Source organism: Mus caroli, unplaced genomic scaffold (assembly GCF_978045245.1).
Source record: "Mus caroli unplaced genomic scaffold, Mus_caroli_1 scaffold_20, whole genome shotgun sequence".
Lineage (NCBI taxonomy): Eukaryota > Metazoa > Chordata > Mammalia > Rodentia > Muridae > Mus > Mus caroli.
The window spans coordinates 22,837,913-22,862,814 of NW_028227275.1; the positions used below are offsets into that span (position 1 = coordinate 22,837,913).

A 24,902-nucleotide genomic window follows, 5' to 3' on the forward strand; every position below is an offset into this window, starting at 1 on the left:
GCGTAGTTCCCAATTCTCTGCCATCTTTGAAGGTCACAAACTGCATTTCCATTCTGCTTGCTCGCTCAGCAGTCGAACTTTGAATGGTGTCTCAGTTACTATTTTACTCCTTGCATAAACACCATGACTTATACAATTTATAGAAGAAATCATTAATTAGGGGCTTGCTTATAGCGTCAAAGGGTGAGTCCATGACCACCGTAGCAGGGAGCGCTATGGTGACTATAGCAGATGGAAGACTGCTGCAGCAAGCAGGCAGGCATGATGCTGGAGCAGGAACTAAGAAGTTACAATCCTGATCCACAAGTTGAAGACAGAAAGAGAGAAAGACTAGGCCTGGCCTGGATATTTGAAACCTCAAAGCCCACTCCCAGTGACACGCCTCCTCTAACTAGGCCACACCCCCTAGTCCTTCCCAAAATGGTTCCATCAACTAGGAACCATGCATTCAAATACATGAGCCTATGGAGGCCATTCTTACTCAAACCACCAGAAACAGCAAGCAACCTGTTCAACTACATGATATACTGCTGAAATTTTTAAAGACTCACACACACAACAGGCTTCAGAGCCTGCCTCTACCACTTGCTTAACAGACAAGTCTTGGACAGCTCAGATTCCCCTAAGCCTTGGTGTGTTCATCTGTAAAATAGGGGGAAAATTGTTCCTCATGGAACCCTCAAAAAATAATTAGTATCCCCTTCTTCTCATCATGATGACCACTTTCTGGAGTTATCACATGCATCCTGACATGGAGTCATGTCTATTTTACTTAAATAATTCTCTAGCACTATAATTAAAAGGCTCAGTAAATAGTTGCTCACTTACTGCTGTATGTAGATCATTCATTTGCTAAGATGTAATCATTGTCCTTAACCTATACAGTAGGGCAACCAAATTATTCTGAAAGTTCTATGGGTTTGCTCAGTGACTAGCACATTGTAAGGTCTCACACCAGCTGAAAAGAAGGGGCATAATCCCTGTGCACAGGACAATCTTAAGTCACTACATAGTTATAAACAAAAATGAGAGCCATAAAATATCAAATATTATAGTCTCGACAGCCTAAGTATGGGGGCCATTCCATTCAATAATGCATATAAGGTCTGTGACTATTTGTGTGTATAGCTTGTGATTTAAAAACAAAGAAAAAAAAACACAACTAGGACTGGTGGAAATCAACATGGACTGAAGCCAACAGGGAGGCCCTCTCAGAGAGTGGCTACCCTCATGAGGAAGGCCTGGACGAAAATAGTTGAGGATAGTGGAGTGCCAGTCATTTCTTTCAGTTGAGATAGAAGGTCCTTGGCTGGCTTTAGTCTGTGTTTATCATGATGCCCTTTCAGATCCTGATCTCAGCAGGGCCAGCAGAACTCCTCAGGCACTGGGCAGTTCTCATTCCTCTGTAAGACAGCACATTTTGGAAACCCAGACACGAAGGGGAGTAAAAAGCAGGAAGAACCTGAAACTGCTGCCTTAAGGGTCTTGCATGACATGTCCTGTGCATCTAAATCATGAATTTCCCCAGCAGCCAAGTGGCACCACTTTCCTGGCGTAACTACAGGCTCCTGTTGTGAGCAGCTATTAATTAATTGACAGGTAGCAACAACACAACACGCCCAGTGGCTGAATGTTTCCTCAAGCCAGCCTTCTTACGAGTCATTCTTCAATTACTCTGAGTGTAATTCCAAAGAATTAAAAATACATGTGATGAAAACACAGCCTGGAGGAGATAAACTCAACAGAACTGCCCTTCTCTAGCACACTCTCACGTTGCAGTGTCTCAGTAAGGTGATCCTATGTCATCAAAAGAAGGTGTGAACTGGCTTCTGCAAACGCTTCTTCATGGTTGTGCCTACTGCACCCTCTTCTGTGGGTTATGCCTAGGCTATAAGTCATCATCACAGCGAACAAGATATTTTCCAGATTACATAACTCTCCAGTCTCATGGGAGTTCTCCTACAAAGCCCTGGCAGATGCAAGGCATTTTAACCCACATATATCATGTACTACATGGTCATTTCTAGCCATGTATCTTCTTCAGACCCATAGTCTACTTAACACTAGCACCAGTGAAGGCACTGAGGGGCCCTCTAGCTAACAAGCTAAAAAAATTTGCCCCTGCAGTTCACAGATGCCACCGATGACCTCAAATGCTGGGTGGATGCCCGGGCCAACAGCTGACTCAAACAGTTGATGTCATTCACATGGCCTGTTTTGAGTAGAGTTAAAAATGCAAATAGAACACCTCGTTAAAACTCAAAGTTCATTTGAGCTGTACCTCATAGTTGAGAGACAACACTATTCAGACTTATAACCTATCCGGGGAAGAAGAGCAGGCAATGACATTTTATCATTTTGCTTGGGGTTCCTTGTTTGTTCATCTTCAGGCTAATACGTTGGCACTTCTGATATTTTTCAAGATGGTGTAATCCCAAGGTAAATATACAGAGAACTGTTGACAGAGTCCACAGTCTGAAGCCAGCTAGCTTCTCCAACCTGTACCACCAGCCCTCAGGTCCTTCCCAAGGCCCCAACGGGATTGGGGTGGGGGGAGTTGTGATCTACCAAATCACAGTGCTTGGGTGTGTTGACTCCCCTCCAAGTTACCTGTGCTGTGACTGGGAAGACGAGGCTCCTGATACAGGAAGTGTGGGGAGTGTGGTTTGCCGTTATTTCAAATAGCTACTGTGATTGTACAATGCCAGGAATTTTATTCTTTTAAAGGCAAGCTTTTAAAAAGCTATTATAACACTTTTCACACTAACTTCTTAACCAAAAAAAAAGAAAGAAAGAAAAGAAAGAGACTTATACAAGTTATAAAAGTAGCACACATTTATTGCAGAAAATTTGAAAACAAACAACAAAACAAAAACTGTGATAGGTAAAAGAAAAGATGCCAGCATTAATCCTAATTATATTATATCTCCCTTCTATTCTTTCCTCATAAACAAAAGCATTCTATTCCTAGATATGGTAGTAAATAATGCCATTCCATTCTTTAAAAGAATACTTTGGAGGCATAATTAAATCCATACAAGCACCAACAATTTGTTGTTGACTCTTCACTGTTGCTGCTGCTGCTGCTGTTGTTATTGTCTTAAGAGAGGGTTTCTCTGTGTAGCCCTGGCTGTCCTGGAACTCATCCTGTAGACCAGGCTGACCTCGAACTCAGAGATCCACCTGCCTCTGCCTCCTGAGTGCTGGCATGCGTGAGCATTGCTTGGCAACAATTTCTCTACCCAATTTATCAGTGCCCTTTGGAAAAGTAGGATATCATGAAATAATCCCACTGCCTTGCCTCCCTAAAGCAAAGGCTCACACGTTTTGTGTTTGTAAACATTGCTTCCTTTTTGAAGTCATAATAGGCTCCCACCTTTCTTATGAGCACACTGAAGAACCAACAGTTATAATGCATTCATTCACTCACTCATACAATATACTTTGTGTGTGTGGGGGGGTAAGTTTGAGACAGAGTCTTGTCTTATAGCCCAAGTGGTCCCAAAATAATCCCCTCAAGGGACCCTCCTGCCTCCATGTAAGGTAGCTAAGACTAAAGTCGTACCCAGCTACGTGACTGACTAATAAATATGTTTTAAATAAGATGTGTCAGACTATTTAACAGGAAATGAGTACAAATGTTCCATAAAAGTGCTCTCAAGAGGCCTGGGATGATGGCTCAGTTGGTAACGTTCTTGCTGAGGACAAGAGTTGAATGCCCAGTACTCATATAAAAAGCTGGGTGTGCACATGCACTCGCAATCCAATCCTGAGGAGGCAGAGATAGGCAGATGGTTGGGACTCACTGGTCAGCTAAGCCCAGGCTAGTTGGTAAGCCCAAGTCCCAGTTATAGACCCAGTCTTTGAGGAAAAAAAAAAAATAAAAGAGTTTGTCAGTGGCTGTGAATGACACTTGAGGTGGAGCTCTGGCCTCCATATACACACGCATACACCTACATGTAAATATATACACACATATATACACTCACTCACAAGTACTCTAATGGTTTAACTGGTATTTATCAAAGGCATATTTGTCAGGTTTAGATGACATTTCATATTAAATTAGGATGTGAACCCATGTTTGAAGCTGATCTGATCAAGATCAGCCTGTCCAATCTACCAATAGACACGCCCTTCACTCGGAGTGGTCCAGCCCCAATTCCCACAAGCCCGGTCTCGTGACTTCTTCTGTGTCCTGAACATCACTCCGAAGCCCCTCCATTTTCCTTCCTGCCAAGCTACATTCTACAAAGGTTTCTGGCCAGAGTCTATGTGAGCATCTCTCTGAAACTATTACAGGATCCAAACATCTAGAACATTCTCAGACAACTCTGAAGGCCCTTATTCCCCAGTAAAAACTTAGTTAAAAAAAAAAAGAGTCAGCACCCGATTTAGCTCATCGCTTCCCACGGCTCGGCAACACACACACTAGTAGTAGTCACTTTGTTCTTCTTGCAGGAACCCCTCCACCTGAACCCACCTCTAGAAAGACATTTAAGAAAAGCACTCTTTGCCAGGCGTGCTGGCGCACGCCTTTAATCCCAGCACTCGGGAGGCTGAGGCAGGTGGATTTCTGAGTTCGAGGCCAGCCTGGTCTACAGAGTGAATTCCAGGACAGCCAGGGCTACACAGAGAAACCCTGTCTTGAAAAACCAAAAAAAAAAAAAAAAAAAAAAAAAAAGAAGAGAAGAGAAGAGAAGAGAAGAGAAGAGAAGAGAAGAGAAGAGAAGAGAAGAGAAGAGAAGAGAAGAGAAGAGAAGAGAAGAGAAGAGAAGAGCACTCTGGGAGAAGGGGAAGCAGTTGTCTTCAAGGGTATGGTGCATGCTAGGCTGACCATGCACCAGTGTATTCCCACACACCTATGGGTATAAGTTGAACTTAACCGTGAAGGAAAAACAAAATAAACAAATAAAAACCAAACAGGACATGAAGTTGGGAGTGGTTAGAGGATGGATTCCAGGGGGAGTGACTAAAGGATGAATGAATACAATCAAAATACATCATATGTAAGTATGAATTTCTCAAAGAATAAAAATGTATCCTTCAAATCAGACAGCACTCTATGCCCTGAACTGTATCATGTTTTCTACAGTGATGAATGATCTCATCTGCTGTCCTGTTCAGAGTGAGAGATTTGGATCTAGTTTCAGACTCTTTGTATGGCTAACAGCTTTTGTGGCATCATTCATTGAAGAGGCTATCTTTTCCCCAATGTTTTTAACAGCTCTGCCGGGCACTGGATGGCTATAGCTGGGTGAGTTTATCCTGAATCCTCAACTCTCTTCTATTGATCTATGTGTCGGTTTCTGTGCCAGTCATCCCATGCTGGTTTTGTTAGTATAACTCCATAGTATAATTTAAGATCAGGTGCTCTGATACCTCTCTACTGAGGATTGATTGCTTTGACGAGTCACTGTCTTTGGTGATCCCGCATGAAATTTGGGGTTGTCATGTCAAGTTCTGTGAAGAAAGTCATGGAGAGTTTTTATGGGGATCACACTGAATCTGTAGATTGCTTTTGATAATATGGCCTTTTCTACAATATTAATTCTGCTAATTTGTATTCATCAGAAGTCCTTCCATGGTCTTAAATTAATGAAATGAATAAACAGTTATCAAAGGAAGAAATACATTTTCCAATAAACATTTGAAAATGTATTCAACATCTTTAGTTACCAGAAAAAAAAAAAAGCAAACTTACTACAACACTGAGATTCTACTTTGCTCCAGTCAAACTGGCTATCATTAAGAAAACCAACAACAGGGGCTAGGAAGATGGTCTTGTGGACAAACGACTTGTGGACGAATACAAGAACCTGAATTCAGATCTGATGTGCCTACATAAAGAGCACTGTGTGGCCACAGACAACTATTAATTTTAGCAGTAGGGAAGTGAACGCAGAAAGACCCACAGGGCTAACTGGCTGGAGAATCTAACTAATTGGATAAGCTCTAGATTCAGTGAGAAACTGTGTTTCAAAAAAAGAACGTGGAGAATATACCTACATGCACATCTACACACACACACACACACACACACACACACAAAATGTGGTGTTCTGAATGAGAACTGCCTCCCATAGGCTCACATATTTGAATGTTTGGTCCCCATTTAGTGGCCACTGTTTGTGACCACTGGAGGAGGTGCACCAGTGGGGGATGGCTTTGAGGTTTCATGGCCTGCCTTTTCTTCCTATTTCTCTCCCTGCTTCCTGTGTGAATGAAAAGGCAACCAGCCAGCTTCTCCCTTCCTCTGCATTCAGCGACTGTTATCTTTCTCTCCTTGCTGTGATGGACTCTAGCTAGCCCTCTTGGACCGTAAACCAAAATAAGACCTTTTTGCTACCTCAGTTGTCTTTGGTCATGGTATTTTATCACAGCAACAGAAAAATAACCAACATATATGGGGGAGAGAGAGAGACAGAGAGAGAGAAAGAGAGAAGAAGAAGAAGAAGAAGAAGAAGAAGAAGAAGAAGAAGAAGAAGAAGAAGAAGAAGAAGAAGAAGAAGAGAAGAGAGAGAACGAACAAATGTTTACAAGGATATGAGGGAAAAGAAACCCCTTGTAGGAACATAAACTGATGTAACCACTATGATCAATAGTAAAAACCTAAACGTTGAGCTACTATATTATCCAACTATGCCACTCCTGAGAATGTACTTGAAGGACTCTGTTGGTCCACACAGAGACAGCTGTATATCTGTGATGACTGCTACACTATTCATACCACCAAGATGCACAAACAGCCCAGGTGTCCATCAACAGACAAAGAAAATATGGTACATATGCATGATGGAATTTTATTCAGCAGGAAAATGAATGGAGCTAAAGAGTTTTTTTGGTAACCAAAGTAACACAAATTCTGAAACCGGGCCGGGGTGGTACTCGTCTTTAATCCTAGCACTCGGGAGGCAGAGGCAGGCAGATCATTATGAGTTTGAGGCCAGCCTGGTCTACAAAGAGAGTTCCAAGGTAACAGAGAAACCCTGTCTCAAAAACAAATAAACAAACAGATTTGGTATTGAAGTTTGGACGTGAAATGCACTCCATCAGCTGGCGTATTTGAACTCTTCATTCCCTGATGGTAGCACTATTTGGGAAGGTTGAAGAACCTGTAGAAGGGGGAACGTCAATATAGGAGTGAGACTTGTTAAATTCCTGCTTCTGGGTGAGGATGCAATGTGTCCAGCTAGCCTCCTATTCCTATCATACCATCCTTGCCGTGATGGAATGATTCCCTCAGACTATAAAATGGAATAACCCTTTCCTCTTTAAACTGTTTTGGGTCAGGTATTTGATCACAGCAATGAGAAAAGTGACTAAAAAACCCAGAAAGACCACGAAATGTCATGCTTTCTCACATATGCAGAATCTATATTTGTGTGTGTGTGTGTGTCTGTGCATGTATGTGCATGTATGTACGTGTGTGAGTGTGCATGCATATGTGTATGTGTGATGTGTGTGTACATGTGTGCACACATGCATACATGTGTGCCTTCATACATGAATGCATATGTACATACACATAACCTAACATTAGAAAGAGGATTATGAAAGAAAAGAAGTCTGAAGGGAATGGGGGAGAAGGAACCAGGAGAGAGAAAAGGAATATATACACCATGAAAGCAGAAAGGTGCTAAACTTATGGTAAAGAAAGGGATCAGCAAAAGTGGAGAGGGAGGGGCTGGAGAGATGGCTCAGTGGTTAAGAGCACTGGCTGCTCTTCCAGAGGTCCTGAGTTCAATTCCCAGCAACCACATGGTGGCTCACAACCATCTGTAATGGGATCCGATGCCCTCTTCTGGTGTGTCTGAAGGCAGTGACAGTGTACCCACATACACGAAAAAAAAATTTAAAAAAAGGAGAGAGGGAGACAGAAGAGGACAATGGGAAGGTAATGCAAAAAAAGACAAAGTGTAATTCTAGGATGCATGGAAATGTTATGATGAACTGTGTTCGCTAACTAAAACGTTACTAAAATGATAAAAATAAATAATATTTCCTGAGACGAGATTTGATTGTTCATCCTTCATGGGCAGCACGTCAATATCAGAATTTCCTCCTGGAGAGAAACTGAAGAGCAGTTCGATGGAGCACTCTGGACACGCGCAGTTACCCTTCAAAGGCTAAGGTGGAGAATCAAATCCATGCAGCTGCCTCTCCAGAGCAGCCTGTTCTGAGTTACCGCCTCCCTGCAGGATGAATCATCTTCACCACTGTTCTTCCCGTGAGGCTGAGACGAGGGACCCTCGCTTTTCCATCAGACACAGGTTATGGAGAGTGGCTTGGCTGGAACCCAAGACACTGATGGAGGCAGAGGAAGGAAGCCATGCACTTGTAGCAGGCTCCCATCCTCTCACCATTACTACCAGATGGTCCTTACTCCAGTGTCCCTCAGGCCACACCGAAAGACGCTGCACTGGGCATTAGGAGGCTCTGCCATCGGGGATGAGGCTTTGTAGATGACATCTGTTTCCTCATTATCCGTGATTCATGTGGGTTTTGAACCATGGCAGGGAGCTGCTGTTCAGTGGGTAGGGAGCTTCAGTTTGGATGATGGAAAAGTAAGGGGGCTCTAAGTAGTGGATCATGCCTATAATCCCAGTACTGAGGAGGCTGTGGCAGGAGGATTGCTGTGATGCTGTGAGTTTGAATTTAGCTTGGGCTAAAAAGATAGTTGCAAGCCAGCCTGGGTTACAGTGAAGGAGGGAAGAATAGGAGTGAGGGAGAGAGGGAAGGTGGGATCAGTAAGTGGGTAAGGAAGGAATTAGCTGCACAATAACGTGACTACGCCAACAAATTGTATATTCTAACATGGCTAAAAGATGAAATTTTATTTTACCACAGTTAGAAAACATGGCAGGATATTATTAACTACACTGGGAAAGGTGCCTCTGGCTTGTCTCTGATGACCTGGAAAAGAGAAAATTTAACCTCAAGGAGTCGTTAGGTGAAAGCACTATATAAGACAAGGCCTCTCAGGCCCCCAGGGGTATCTCTCTTTCTAGACTGTCTGGACATCCTCGGATTCAGAGTCTGCGGTCGGTAAATGCTTCCAAGGCCCTGCTGACCTTAGATAAATCCAAGTCTTGTCTTTGACACAACTCATCGGTGAAGATGATGAAGAGAGAGCACCAAAGGATGCTGGAACAGATCTCTCTTCAGGGCTCTAGCTGTAGCTTGCATCCTGATACCTCAGCAAGCCCCTCGGGGATCAGCTGGCGCACTCCGTCTCACCCTCTGACCTCTGTTTGACTGCCATCATAGAAGCGCTTTGCCTCCTGGGAAAGCAGCCCCTCCCCACCAACCCATGAGTTTTGGCAGCATCCCTCTCCTCCCTCCCTCCCCCCCTCCCCGTTTCCCTAGTGCTTGCCACCACTGGAAATTATTTATTTACACACCTGTGACTTCCTGGATTCCCTTGACTAGAACCAGAACTTCCTTCAAAAACCCTCAACGACTGCATATAGGATAAACCAACCAATCGGCCTCATTCGTTTGATTCATAAGAAAGGTTGGCTGAGATGGAGTATGCCAAGGTCCTTGATGAAAGGGAAGAAGCCACACAGCAGGAGGGCCATTGTGCTTCATGGGAAAGAAGGGCCATTTGCAAAACCCCAGGCTGGGGTGGGGTGGGGGGCGGGGAGGGCTCTTTCTGTGACTTTGCCCTGGTTGTGTCTCCTCATTTTGCTCCTTTTTCTAGACAGAGAACACTATCTACCTGCAGACCATCCAAATAGAATTAAACTGACACAGAACAATGGAAGGGAGCTTTCTCAAATTAGCAAGCTGTGCTTTGGAAGTCAGGAGGGCAAACCTAGAAGAAGGCCACAAAGTTGCTCACTGCCTTGGGTCAGTGGTGTTCAGTAAGTGTGAACTGAGACCCCAGTCTATACTATGTTCTGGGCTCAGCTCCAAAAAGAGAAGTGACATCACGCAATGGGGAGACAGGCCTGAAACAGAAAACTCTGATTCGACACAGGGAATCTGACCCAGAATAGGCACGGAAGGCTTTCTAGAATGATCCGTGTCTAAACTAGGTTTACAGAACAGAGAAAAGTGGGATGCAGAACAATGAGCAACCTACTGTAAGGAGAAGTGCGCCAAACGCTGAAAGCACTGAGCATCTATTGTTGGATACTCAGTGTGCCATGAGGAGACGCAGTAGGCAGAGCAAGGGTTTGGAATATGCAGCTGGAGAAACAGCTACAGACACACACACACATACACACACACACACACACACACACACACACACCGGTGGAGCCTACGCAGACAAAGGGCCCATTCATCAGTCTAGTAGCCCAGAGGGTGAGTGGAGTTTGGCTACAGTAGAAGTAAAAGAAGCTAAGGCAAACCAGAGTTCACTAGACAGCTAGAAGAGAGGACTTGGGCCAGGACTGGTCAGGCACAGGGAACTAGACAGAGAGATAGAGAGAAATTCCAGCCAGGTTTGATCCACAAGGAATACAATGATAATTCCGAATCACCCAGGAGAATTCACCAAGCAGCTTCCCTAGCCTGGGAGAGCAGGGTACCAAGAGAAAGAAGAAACCAGCTGGACTCCCTGCAGATTAGCACCTAATGAAATCTCCAAATCCCAGGAGTCGGTCATCAGAAAGGAAAGGGAGGAAACGAGGCCTTGGTGGTTTGCAGACATGCACCCAATTTGCTCAAGATGTGCTATGATTCTTAAGGCTGGAAAAGCAGAGTCAGAAACAGAGACAGCTAGAGTATATCATCAAACTGCGACAAAGCCAGCGCAGGCCCTTCATCTCCTTTCTCTGCAGTCTTTGCTGGAGCTGCCTCAATCTCAAGCATTCCAGAAAAAAAATGGAACAAATTGTACATTTGTAGACAGACTAGTATCTCAGACCTCCCCAGTCTTTGAATCAGCTTTCCTCCAGCTTTGGCGTGGACCAGGGGGGATAGAAATAGGGTACTGCAAACCATCAACACAGTCTTCTCCCCTGCTTCTCCCTCAAACCTCCAATACTTCCAGCTTCTGGACTCTGGGAAGGTCTGGTCAACACGGCAAGTAGCTTTAAAAGGTCAACGGCATATTAGTATTTGTCCCCTCGGATGTGACGGGCATAAGACACCAAGTGGCAATGATTAGAGTTCGTCCCAAATCATTCATGTTTCTACACTAACCCCAAACAAATGGCTCAGCTCCTCCCTTCTACTTCTGCATCCTGGAAAGCGCCCAGCTTTCTTTCAGCTACTTCGGCAACCTCAAAAAGTGGCACCCTCATCTCTGCTTTCTTCCTGTGTGTCTCTTTCTGCTCTGGGTATCTTATAGATGCTTGCCTTCCTCTTCTGAACAGTTGCCTGCTCTACAGTGAGCTGGGAACGAATATCTGTAGGAGGGAATGAGTAAAAGCATTGGAAATGAGGTATTTTCCACCCACACGGAAGTTAGTGGTTACCATGGCACATCCATGCTCACGGTGACAGGTTTTACTCTTTGATCAAGTCTACACAAATGCACCTAAAAATTTTCCTAAACCATATTAGTCCATCTAAGTTTTTAATACATCTATTTGCTTTTTTTTTTTTGTTCACCATTCAGGGAAATCAAATCGACAGCTCTGCACGTGCTAGGTTACAAGTCAGGGTTACTATTGCTGTGATAAAACGCCATGGCTACTTGTGGAGGGCAGGGTTATCTGGCTTCCACTTCTGCATCATGGTTCATCATTGAAGGGAATCAAGACAGAAAGTCAAGGTAGGAACCTGGAGGCGGGAGCTGATGCAGAGGCCATGGAGGGGTGCTCTTTACTGGTTTACTCCTCATGGCTTGCTCAGACTGCTTTCTTATAGCACCCAGGAGCACCAGCCTAGGATGGCACCACCCACAAGGGTCAGGCCCTCCTCCATCAATCACTAGTCAAGAAAATGCCTTACAGCTAGAGCATATTAAAGTATTTTCTCACTTTTGAATGACTCTAGTCTCTGTCCACCAAACAAACAAACAAACAACAAACACTCCCTTGCATACAGGGCGAGCACTCCTAGCTCTCTGAGCTACATCTCAGGATACACCATCACACTCTAAAATACAAATAAACGGGAGAGCAAAACATACCATGAGCTCATTAATAGAAAAAACAATTACATGAAAGCCAGAAGTATATCCTTATGTGCATGTGTGCAAACCCATATAAATACATAGAGAAGCCCTGATGTATGCCCACCAAAAGGCACACAGTAGCCACATTTGACAAAGAAACCAGGATTTGGTAAGCACTAATGGAGACTGTTATGATATCTACAATATTTATATTCTTTATGAATAAAAGTATATCCACATACTGTTTTGTGATTAAAAATACATCAAGGAACCTGTATTTTTAAGCCTGAAATTCTTGTAGGAGCCGTTTCTCCTGTAGAACTTGGTTTTGATGTGTTAAATAGACCCAGGAAGGCAGTAGAACTATTTCCTACTTCAGCAAGCATGTGTTTATTCTTTTTATCTCAAGTTAAGGCCAACAATGTTAATGATTGCAAATAGCAGAGCCACTCCTGCCCCAGCCCATCCACTCCCACCCACAGCTTCAGCTATCACCTCTTCGAATGACTCCCCAGTGCCTCTTTCCAGAAACAGCCTCTCCCTCGCACTGCAGTCCTGACTTCCCGACTTCCTGCCCAGCGGAGCCAGCACACCAGCACAAGGCCAGACTCCTCCCCTCCTCTCCCTACCTGACCTCTTCATCCCAGTTAACTGGCACCTTTCCCCCCAGGAATCCAGAAAAGACTCCACAGTCATCACATTCACACACAGCCCTTCTCTATCTGTGTCCCCACCACCCAATACTTTCCTAGTTGTCACAATCTGATTTTTTCTATACCTAAGAAAATTTCACATGATCGAAGGTATATATGTATATCAAACAGGTATACTAATCAAACCAGTATGCAAAACTAATCTCTGGTACACACTCAATCTTACCATTTAGTAAAGATTAAACCAAATTTGCATACTAATGAAATAGATGCTCATATTTACTTTTTGCACAAAGAATTCAACATTAACCGAGTATTGGATATTGCAGGACACAGGGCATCTTTAACACTTTTCAGAGTTAACTGATATTTTCTTTTCTAGCTGTTAATGCTGAGAATTGTGCTACACACACATATACATACACTCATACACACGCACGAGCACATGCCTGCACACACACATAAACACATGAACACATACACACATTAACACACGTACTCACACATATACACATACTCACACACATACACACACATGCACACGTGTACACGCATATACATATATACATATACTCACACACATGCTCACACACACTAACACATGTATGCACGCACTCACACACATACACACTCAAACACAAATACACACACACATACACACACACACAGAAGTTTGTTTAGAGACATTTCAGAAATTGTAGGAAATTTTATGCTTATCTCAAGCCAAAATTCGTTTAACTTTTTCTTAGTGAACCGCAAGTCGGCAATTCAAACAGCATTATTTAAAATCATAATACAAGCCAAAGGTAAACTAATTTGATGTGTGCATACTGAAGGGTGGCAGTAGGAAAATACTGAAATTTTTTCTTTTCTTTAAACAATATTTCTATCAGAGCAGTAAATCTTGTATATGCAGTAAAAACATAACAATCTATGACATTTTGAGTTCTACCTGAGTTGATACAGTTGACTGGTGATGTGTGGAGTGAGGACATATCCTGTGTAAGGTACCTGTGCTGTGTGTGCTGGCCTAAGACTATGGTGAGGTTATGCAATGCAACATAGTGAATGCTGCCAGAACCACCTTAGATTGATTATTAATTTGACTTTGAATTAAATTGTTGTGGTTCAGTGTTCAGGAACCTTTTACTGTGGTGACCTTTTTTGTTTTTCTTAATCTCAGTTATGTGACCCCATATGAGGTCATGACTCACAGTTTAAGAAGCCATGGGCTAGACGAACTGCCTTCAGGTGTTCTCCTCGCTCTTGGCTGCTTTGATACACCAACTAAAAAGGTTCCTGGACAAAGGACCAATGTTCCAGCCCACTGAGATCATTATACCACCTATTTTACTATCTCATAACTTAAGACATTTTTGGGAAATAGAGACTTAGGCCTCACCCAAGGAGGTGGTAAAAATGTTACAGCGGGCCGAGAACAAGACTGCAAATACAGGCAACCTGGGAGCATATCACTAGAACAAAGAACATGACAAAAGAAATAATAAATAAATCGGCATAGTAATGGGAGTCGGTGCTGTGGTGCTGAGAAGAGAAATGTCTTCCATAGGCTAGGCATTTAAACACTGAACTTTTCAGGGGTGGAAACCTTGCTGAAGGAAGTCCTTCGGTGAGGGTGGGCTTTGTGGTTTTAGAGCCTGGCCCACTTCCTGTTCTCCCTCTGTCTCCTATACCTGGATGAAGCTCTCTTCTGCTTCCTGGTTACCAGGCAAGCTCCTGCTCCAGCTGTCACCCTCTTTCCCCACCATGACAGACTGCATCCCTTAGGGACAGTAAGCTAATAACCCCTTCCTACCCAACGTTGTGTTTTGTCAGGGGATTCTATCATAGCAGCAGAAAAAGAGCTAACACAGATCCCCTTGTCTACCTTACAACAAGCCCTAGTGAGATGCACTGTTACCCCAGTTTTAGCTAGTTTGAGACTGAGGTTGAAAACAACTATGCAAATTTTGAAAAGTCTTGAAGCTGTTAAGTGGTTGGGTTTTCATTTAAGCCCATCTTGCAACTTCAGAACCCATGGTTTGTTTGGGTTTGGGGGGGGATTGTTTCGTTTTGTTTTTCATGCCCGATAGCTGACCCTTTCACAAAACCCTATCTTCTCAAAGATAAAGCACACACCCCAAAAGCTGTGCTGATGAACTTCCACACCCCAAGGGGTGTCTTACCTTATAACAATGAACCACACTGTATTAAACACTACTGCAAATTTCACATACTGTATTTTACTCAGTCTCAATAAAACCTTGAGAGCTAGATATTATAATTATACCCATTCTACTGAATCAGTGATGGATGCACAGAGATTAAAACTATCCTGATTTGTAAATCGGCGATTATCTCAAAATACTTTTAAAAATAGCTTCATGGGGTCAGTAACCGGCAGAGCTGGATCAGATCTAGGCCTGCCTGATTAAAGAGGTATTTAGGTAGGAGGTAGAATATGCAGGCATCTCCACGTGCACAATTAAGAGAGTATTTATTGAGGACCCTTGTTTCAGGCTCTATCTGGGGTGAGTGCTGGAGAAAACAGAGATGATCATTCAACAAGAACCAGGCCTATCTTTACTGGGTACATAGTCAATAGAAAATGACAAGAGTTGAGGGCTTGAGAGATGCTCTGGCAGTTAAGAGCACTGACTGCCCTTCCAGAGGACCTGAGTTCAATGCCCAGCAACCACATGGTGGCTCACAACCATCTGTAATGGAACTGGTGTGTCTGAAGACAGCAACGGTGTGCTCATAGACATAAAATAAATAAATCTTTAAAAGAAAAAAAGAGAAAAAGACAAGAGTCAAGATAGAAAGCATCAAGATGGTGAGAGATCAGGAGGAAAAATTCTCAGTGGTAAAAATCCAAGGTCCTAGTGGGAGTGAAGGTCCAGCTTCAGCAAAGGATTTGGTAAAGGTTCCTGCAGTGGAGCATGCAGGAGAGACAGCTTTGGGAAAGATTGAGTTCAATTTCAGATTCAAGAGAGATGCCTTAAGAGCAGCCTGATTGGCAGCTCTGGAGCCCAGGAATGAGGCAGGCACTGCAGACAGCGTTGGGATCACATAGAAAAGTAAAACTCAGCTCAAGAAAGCGAGGAGCCCTGACACCTTTAGAGAGTGAAAAAGAAAAGAGAAGGTCTCAAAAGCTATCCTTCCCACCTGGCCAACTAGTACCCCCAGGCCTTCCAAAAACTGGTCCACTTATCTACCCCACAGGAGGATGACCTTTCATCAAGTCAGGTATGGCCTCCTCTCTACTCTATGTTCTGCATCAGAAAACCCCAGGACAGATAGCCTGTTCTATCCTCGGGTCATTTAACACTAAGCTAAAACTGAGATTTTTTTGGTATATACATTGGCATTTTCAGGTTTTGGACCCTGACTCCCTACCTGAAGTGTAAGAGAACTGAGGGCAACTCCTGGATATAGAATTAGACATTCCAAAAAAATCCTCATTTCAGAAACAGTCAAAGTCCTTGTCTTAGTCACTGTTCTGTGGCTGTGAAAAGACACCATAACCAAGGAAACTCATATAAAAGGAAGCATTTGGTTGGCGGCTGGCTTACGTTTCAGAGACTTAGTCCATTTCTATCCTGGTGGGGCATGGCAGAGCTCCTGGCACTGGAGCAATAGCTAAGAGCTACATTCTGATCTACAGGCAGAAAGAGAAAGACCCTAGGCCTGGTATGGGCTTTAAAAACCTCAAAGTCTACTCCCAGTGACATATTCCCACCAACAAGGCTACACCTCCCAATCCTTCTAATCTTTTCAAATAGTTCCACTCCCTGGTGAATAAACATTCAAATATATGAACCCATGGGGGCCATTCGAACCATCACAGTTCTCTACTGCAAAGAGTCAGAAAGCAATAGATCAATAATGAAGTATTTATGAGACTAGTTACTCCTTATACCATAGCATCTGAAAACCTGGGCATTCACCCAAGCTTTCTCTTGAGCCTCTGTGGTCACAAGGTGAACAGTCCCCTCTCCTAGCACAGTCTACTTTTATGCATTGGAAGATGCTGTTCAGTTCCAGCAGCCATTACTTTCGTAATCCTTCAGACTGAAAAGAAATGTCTGCAGAAGGGAAAACTTGTAAATGCTTTACAAAAGGAAATAGTGCTAACAGAAAGGTCTTTCCCATGAGTCCAGTCACAGAGATGTAGTCAAGCCCCCTTGGCAAAACATTTTCAAAAATTTACAACTTGGACTGGAGAGATGGCTCGGCAGTTAAGAGCACTGACTGCTCTTCCAGAAGTCCTGAGTCCATCAATTCCCAGCAACCACATGGTGGCTCACAACCATCTGTAATGAGATCTGATGACCACTTCTGGTGTATCTGAAGACAGCTATAGTTTACTCACATACATAAAATAAAGATTTAAAAAGAATTTATGTTTAAATGACTCCTCTCTTGTTATGCTCTCTGTATATGCTACCCTTCCATAAGCCATAAGCAAGAAAAATAATCTTAAATACTGAGAAAGGGAAAGATACTCTCATATCTTAGTTCATAATAAATTACCATGTCCTCTCTGGCATTCTCAACCCACTCAGGTCAGCTCGGGCGAGCAACAGAGGGTCTTTCTCACCTGTAGCCCATCCAGTACTTGACACATAGTAGGGACTCAAAATAACCACTCAATACACAGGTATGATATGGATGAGAATACTTTCTCATTATGGTTTTTAGAAATAAGAAGTTGAAGCCATGCAGGGATGGCTCATGCCTTTAATCCCAGCACTCAGGAGACAGAGGTAAGTGGATCTCTGAGATCAAGGCCAGCCTGGTCAACAAAGTGAGTTTCAGAACATTTGAGAAACTCTGTCTCAAAAAGAGAAGAGGAGGAGGAGGAGGAGGCGGAGGAGGAGGAGGAGGAGGAGAAGGAAAAGGGAGAAGTGGGGGAGGAAGAACTCGGTTGGTATCATTATTTTTAAAAAGTGCCAAGAGCGTGTGAAGCTGTGAATGAAGGTAGCAAGCAGGACAACGAGAGGATCAGCCCACTCCTTCAGGTCATGCTCATTCTCCTCAGCTCATTAGAAGGACCCCAGGGAGCAGCCAAGTGCTAGGGTCTTTTCTCAGGTCTACAGACGCTGACATTCAGGTTTTTAATTTCATAGCTTTCCCCTCTCTATATGCCGTAGTAACACACTTTTACACACCTTTCATCCAAACTGGAATTATACTGAATTTGGCTGGTAGTGGATTCTAATTGTGTTGCTCGGGTTTGCTGCTCTGCTTGCTTGCTTGCTTGCTTGCTTGCTTGCTTGCTTGCTTGCTTGCTTGCTTGATTGATTGATTGATTGAATGTGAGTTCACTGTCTTCAGACACACCAGAAGAGGACATCAGATCCCATTACAGATGGTTGTGAGTCACCATATGGTTGCTGGGAATTGAACTCAGGACCTCTGGTAGAGCAGTCAGTGCTCTTAACTACTGAGCCATCTCTCCAGACCCCTGCAGCTCTGTTCTTAATGCCCCTTTACTCCAGAGAAGAAGGCAAACACTCCATTTCTCAAATATAACATTCAAGCAGCTCTCCATGATTCAAGGATGGTATCTAACCAGCTAACAGGAAAGTTCTGATGCTGCCTGTCTTGTGAGGAACACGAAGAAAGGGTGTTCTCAAAAGGGGCGGGGGGAGGGGGGAGAAAAATTCCATTTTCATCTCACAGGAAGGCAGCTTTAGAGATTACCCTTGATTAGCCAAAACTTCTAAAGGAGAGCACAAGCCGGGGGAACCAAGCCTCAGCCTTAGCCTCATGCTCCACCTGCCTCCCTCGGCAGAGGCCCCAGCTCACTACCACATCTGAAGCTGCCCACACTTTGAGAAAAGCACCAGGGATCTCCTGGAATTCAATCTATGCACACTCAGGAGCCCTGTGCTAATTTTAATTCTGACCCATAGTGCGCATGGCTCTATTAGAGCTATTTTTGTTGAACTCCAAAGGAAAATCTAAACGGGTTCCAGGTTAATATCTCTGCATTAGAGACATAATGCATCAACAAAATGATAATAAACAGCCCTAACCACATAGTTGACCAGCAGGGCATTTGTTAACAAGACATAACACAGAAGTAGGTCAAATGTGAAAATGCATAAATCATCTGAAGGCATTTGATTAAAGTCAATAATCTTTCATTTAAAAATCTGGAATATGACACTATTTTTTCAAAGAGCTTTAAACTATTTTAAGCCAATGTCATTTTGATTAATAAATACAAAAGACATTTTCCTTAGCTCAGGACTAACACAAAGAGAACCACTGTTTTCACCCTCAGATTCTGATATAATGAAATCTTTATTAAAAAAAAAAAAGAAGAAGAAGAAGTAACAACTTGGGGATAACATAATTCTTTACCTACAAGAAAATTAAGTTGATTAGGTAAAGGATACTAACATATTTCGAGAAGACATGAAGTTTGGAGAGGGACATGTTGTGGGTATGGAGGGACATGTTGGGGTATGGGGGGACATGGGGTATGGAGGGACATGGTAGGGTGTGGAGGGGAATGTTGGGGTATGGAGGGACATGTTGGGGTGTGGAGGGACATGTTAGGGTGAGAAGGGACATGTTGGGGTGTGGAGGGACATGTTGGGGGATATAGAAGGACTTAGAAAAGGAAAAATGAAGAATACAAATTCCATTGATCCCCTTCATGAAAATCTTAACTAAAGAAAAATAAAAATAGAGTTAAAAAATTCTAACACATTGCATACACTAGCAAGTGTTTGCTGAAAGGACCCTGATATAGCTGTCTCTTGTGAGACTAGGCCGGGGCCTAGCAAACACATAAGTAGATGCTCACAGTCAGCTATTGGATGGATCACAGGGCCCCCAATGGAGGAGCTATAGAAAGTATCCAAGGAGCTAAAGGGATCCGCAACCCTATGGGTGGAACAACATTATGAACTAACCAGTACCCCGGAGCTCTTGACTCTAGCTGCATTTGTATCAAAAGATGGCCTAGTTGGCCATCACTGGAAAGAGAGGCCCATTGGACCCGCAAACTTTATATGCCCCAGTACAGGGGAACGCCAGGGCCAAAAAGTGGAAATGGGTGGGTAGGAGAGTTGGGGGGAGGGTATGGGGGACTTTTGGGATAGCATTGGAAATGTAATTAAGGAAAATACGTAATAAAAAAAATATAAAAAAAAAATTCTAACACATTTCAAAAGTATAAGTAAGGAAGATGGGACTATGAAGAATTCTATAAACTTTAAGTGGTATAGATAGATAGATAGATAGATAGATAGATAGATAGATAGACATAACATTTGAGGAAGTGAAACACACCAGGACAGAAGACCAACTATGGGAGATTCTGAACTAATATATGTTTATTATTATCCCAACAAGAATTTCAACAAATTTCAAAGATTTTGGCAACTGTCTCAAAGTTAATGTAAGTTCATTGTAATACTAAACAAGAAGGGATGTGGAGTGTTAGACTAAGCACAAGCAAAGAGAAATTTCCCTGTGAGATATTAAAGAGATATTACAAGGCCAAGTGAAAATATGTCCAAAAATCAAAGGACAGACACCTCAGACCTGAGCTGACTTTTAAAATATACAGTGTGTGATTAGGAATCGCACAGGGTTACATCGCAGTAATGCAAAATTATTAACTAAGTATTTATTTTAATGTGTGTGTGTGTTTGTGTGTGTGTACATGTTTGCTGGTATTTACCGCTCCCTTACAGAGACCTCCTTTCTCCTTCAGAGACTGCCTCCTCCCCTGTGCTGAACAGAACACACAGCTGAGGTGCCTGGCTGTTGTTTAGTTGGTGAGGCCATCAGAGACTGCACAACCTACTTGATCCCAGCTTTTCTCTCTGTGTGTGTGTGTGTGTGTGTGTGTGTGTGTGTGTACACGCACATATGACAATAACAAATGAAAGGAAACCACTATCTTGAGAGGGAGCGAGGGAGCTGGAGTGGGGTGCATGGGAGGGACAAGAGGGAGGAAGAGGAGGAGAAATAATGCAATTTTAGTTTAATTAAGAGCTGAGAGCTGAGTATGAGAAAATAATCACCAAGGAACAGCTATCGGGCGATACAAAGGTAAACTTTGCTATAAATTAAAAAATACCATTGGCTGAAAAAATGGCTCATCAGGAGAAGACCTTGCTGAAGAAGTCTGGTGACCTGAGTTCAGTCCCCAAAACCTAAAAAGACGGAAGGAGAGACTAGACTCTACAAAGTTGTACTCTGACCTACATATGCACACACACACACACACACACACACGCACGCACACACACATAAATGATAATAATAAATATTTTAAATCACCATAAGAACAAAACAAAGCACCATAAGTATTTGAAACAGTATTCTGTTTTTAAATACAAGATCTGTATTGGTTATAGACTTTACAAACATGATTGGTTAATATATATTTATTTTTATGTGTATGGTCGTTTTGCCTGCATGTATGTCTGTGCACCACATGCATGCCTGCTGCCCACGAAGGCAGAAGAGCACATCAGATCTGCCAGAACGGGAGTTACATACTACCATTGTGAGCTACCAAGTGAGTACAGGGAATTGAACCCAGGTCCTCTAAAAGAGCAGCCAGTGCTCTTAACCCCTGAGTCATCTCTCGAGCCCTGAAATATGTATCCTTACATTAACGTTTACCCATAGGGCCACACGGGTGGGATAAATGCAATCTGTTTCATACTGATGAGTGGTGTTCAGTAAAGACAGACACAAGGGCATGCGGCATCATCACCCCAACTAGAAAAAACACTACAGAAAGCATGCGCTGAATGTCCATAAGGTTAGTGTAGAATTATAGGTGTCTTTTCACTCCTTTCCTTATTGTACTTCTATTTCCCAAGTTAGCCAGCTTCTAAGCTCAAGGAAAATGCTTGTTGGAAACGAGAAACACAGGCAAATATCCACTAAAAACATGGGGAGATACTGTGGGAGGGAAAGAAAAAGAAGACCAAAGACACAGAGCAGAAAGCATCATTAAGTAATGAAGTGAATTAATTAAGTAATTAAGAAAAGCAAACTGATGGTGGGATAGATAAAACGTCTTTCATTGCTACTACAGAAATGCACTTTCAAAATTATAAAATACCAAGTTTTGACAAAGGTTGAAAATAAGAGAGATCCCACAAAACTGGAATCCGTTGCTGAAGCATCCCTTGGGAAAGCCACAGATATACATTAGGAATAGAGATGCAAATCGAAAAATCGATACCGTTTTTTTTCCTTTTGACATGGGGGTCTCAGCATGTTGCCCAGATTAGCTGCAAACTCCTGGTTTAAACAACCTTCCTGCCATGAGCTCTGGAGCACCCCCCAGCAACAGAGCTGAATGATAGGCTTGGTTTTGACGGTTCGGGGGTGGGGGGGGGGTGGGGGGGGAAGCATTTTCGACAACACCCATGGAGAGTCACTTTTTAAAGTGCTTTTTGAACTATTAACTTCACCTCTAGGACTTTGTCCACTAAAGAGAGACAAGCTAAGCATGGTGGTACGCACCTTATAGTCTGTGAGGCTGAGGCAGGAGGATTGTTTAAGCCCAAGGGTATGGGGCAGCCTGGGCTTCTTGGAAAGATAAGTACTAAAATGAAAAATAATAATAATAAAATTGTGGGAGAATTTTTGTGATCTATGGCAGAGCATATGCAAGGCCCTGGCTTAATCCCCAGGAAAAGAGGGAAAAAGGAAGGAAGGAAGGAAGGAAGGAAGGAAGGAAGGAAGGAAGGAAGGAAGGAAGGAAGGAAGGACGGAAGGGAGGGAGGGAGGGAGGGAGGGAGGGAGGGAGGGGCAGAAGGAGGGAGGGAGGGAGGGAGGGAGGGAAGGAAGGAGAGAGGAAGAAAAAGATAGAAGAGGAGAACAAAACCAGAAATGTGGCATGTGCATATAATCCCAGAACTGGGGAGATAGAGATGAGCAGATCCCTGGAGCTGGCTGGTCAGCTTCAGTGAACTCCAGGTTTAGAAGACCCCCATCTCAAAAATAAGGAAGATAACCTGGCAGCTGTGGCACACGCCCTTAATCCCAGCACTTAGGCAGAGGCAGGTGGATTTCTGAGTTGGAGGCCAGCCTGGTCTACAGAGTGAGTTCTAGGACAGCCAGGGCTACACAGAGAAACCCTGACTCGAAAAAATAATAATAAATAAATAAGGAAGCTAGAGACTGAAAAGGGCACCTGGCATGGACTTGTAGCCTCAAACTCACAGGCGTGCATGTGCGTACATAACATGCCCCCATGCTCCAGACACACACAAAGACAATACATAGAATTGTACTTGTATTAAAGATTGTTTACCTCTTAAACAGGTGAGATATTTTAAGGCATGATTGCTGCTGAGATGGTGACCGTCCTTTAGAAACACGCAGCACGGCTGGAAATAAGCACGCTCCCTCATGCCCTGTAACTAACTTGATCTGGGCTTGCCTGTCTGGGATATGAACAGGCTTCACCTGTCGCTAGCCATCCTGTGAACTCGACATTGGAGAATCCCCAACCATTCTCAGCTCTGGGCAGTCAGAAAACATAGATCTAAGAGACGTCACTGGCCAACACACAAGGGTGCCACACTGCTGCTGCTGCGTGATCCTCCAGAAATGCATCACTGGAAAGCTCCTGGCACAGATGCAGCATTCCATGCAGATTCTAGAAGTTCTTGTCTTCTTCGCACTGACTCAAACACCAGCCCCTGTCTATCATGGTACTAGGAATCTAACCCAGGGCCTCATGCATGCTAGGCAAAACACCCTGTCCCTAAGCTGTCTCCTTAGCCCTGAGATTCAAAACATAATGCAACATACTTCTGTCCCAAGCACTTCTAGTTTTACTAATCTCTACCACTATGAATTTTAAAATCATGCCCAAGCCACAACTGAAAGAAAAACCTCAAACCCTGTAAGCCAGGCAGAGTCCAGAACCAACCAGCTTGCTGAGCAGCGAACAAAGAACTCAGGCTCTGCCCTGACCTCTGAATTCATTCTGCCTTTGTGGGTGAAGAAGTGGAGACAAAAATCTCAGGCCAAGAGTCTTTAACTTCCGTGAATATTATCCACCTCCCAGAGATTGACAAAAGAGGCTGGCGGGAACCCTGCAGTTCTTCCCAGCAAGGGTTTCCCTGGTGAAAAGATGATCAACAACGAAGTCTGATCTTGTTTTGCAGAATAGCAAATGAATGGGCACTTTCTTTAGAAACGACAGCATTTGAAGCAACTCCGGTGATATTCAAATTAAAGCTCTGCTACATGATATTTTAATCCCAGACGTGTATAGCATGCTCTGGGTCACATGTGTTTTTCCCAGATGATTTTCTTTCCACTCCCTGGATTTTCCATACTCAGTAATATTATATAGTTTAAACTTACAATGAAGTCATCAAAACAGAGTCTCTCCTTGCTTCTGCCTCTTTTGATTCTGAATAAAGAACCCACACTGTGTAAATACTACAATGTAGCTTAGTTGCTCCTACCAAGAAATACAAATACACAATTGCCAGCTGACTTCTGGGTGAGGGTGCACCCACAGACCCCCTTTAAAAGAGACCTTTCACGGTTACTGTGAGCGGTGGGTGGTGGAGGCTGTGGCCAGAGCACTCTCACCACCAAGCAGAGAGATACAACAGGTCTCAGGCACACTGATAATGAACCTGGCTGGCACTAACTGGCCAGTCCTATCTATTAGTCCTATGAAGATTGGCAACACTGTTTTGTTTCCCCAGGTACTTGGCTCTCACCCTTGTGCTCCCGACCTCACTGAAGGGATACCACCATCTGGGTTGGGGGGTGGGGAGGACATTTGTAAACCTTTGCACCTTAAAGCTAGAGGGCAGACTTTATATTATATTCCAAATTTGGAGCAGAAGCTGGGGAAGGGGGAAGCTGAAATCATCGTTGTATACTACATACACAGGCCTGCCAACTGGCTGGCTGGTGGGGTTCTAAGAAAGGTCTGTAACCGCTGCAAGGGGCAGCCACTGTACTTCTGGGCAGAAGACCTTGAGACCTCAGAGACCTCAGCTACCTTCATTGCAATGAAGAGAAGTTACACTCTTTTCCTGCTATACTGCTGGGTCTACAAAAGCTCATGCTAGCTAATATGTGTTGAATTCTTACTTTATAGTAGGTGGTGTTCTCAATACTTTGTGTGAATTATCCCATTCGATTTCACA

At 43.5% G+C, this 24,902-nt stretch overlaps 1 protein-coding gene across 7 annotated transcripts in view; it reads right to left on the minus strand.

Moving 5' to 3' along the window:
* Positions 1–24,902, minus strand: part of Plce1 (phospholipase C epsilon 1) — a 314,749-nt gene that overhangs the window by 283,396 nt on the left and 6,451 nt on the right. Inside the window, exon 1 of one of the 7 annotated variants that reach the window (XM_085834047.1) lies at positions 23,036–23,985. The exons of the other annotated variants lie outside the window; for them this stretch is intronic. The gene's annotated coding sequence lies outside the window, so the exon portion shown is untranslated. Of the gene's footprint in view, positions 1–23,035; positions 23,986–24,902 lie in introns of those variants that run through there. 7 annotated transcript variants of the gene reach the window in all.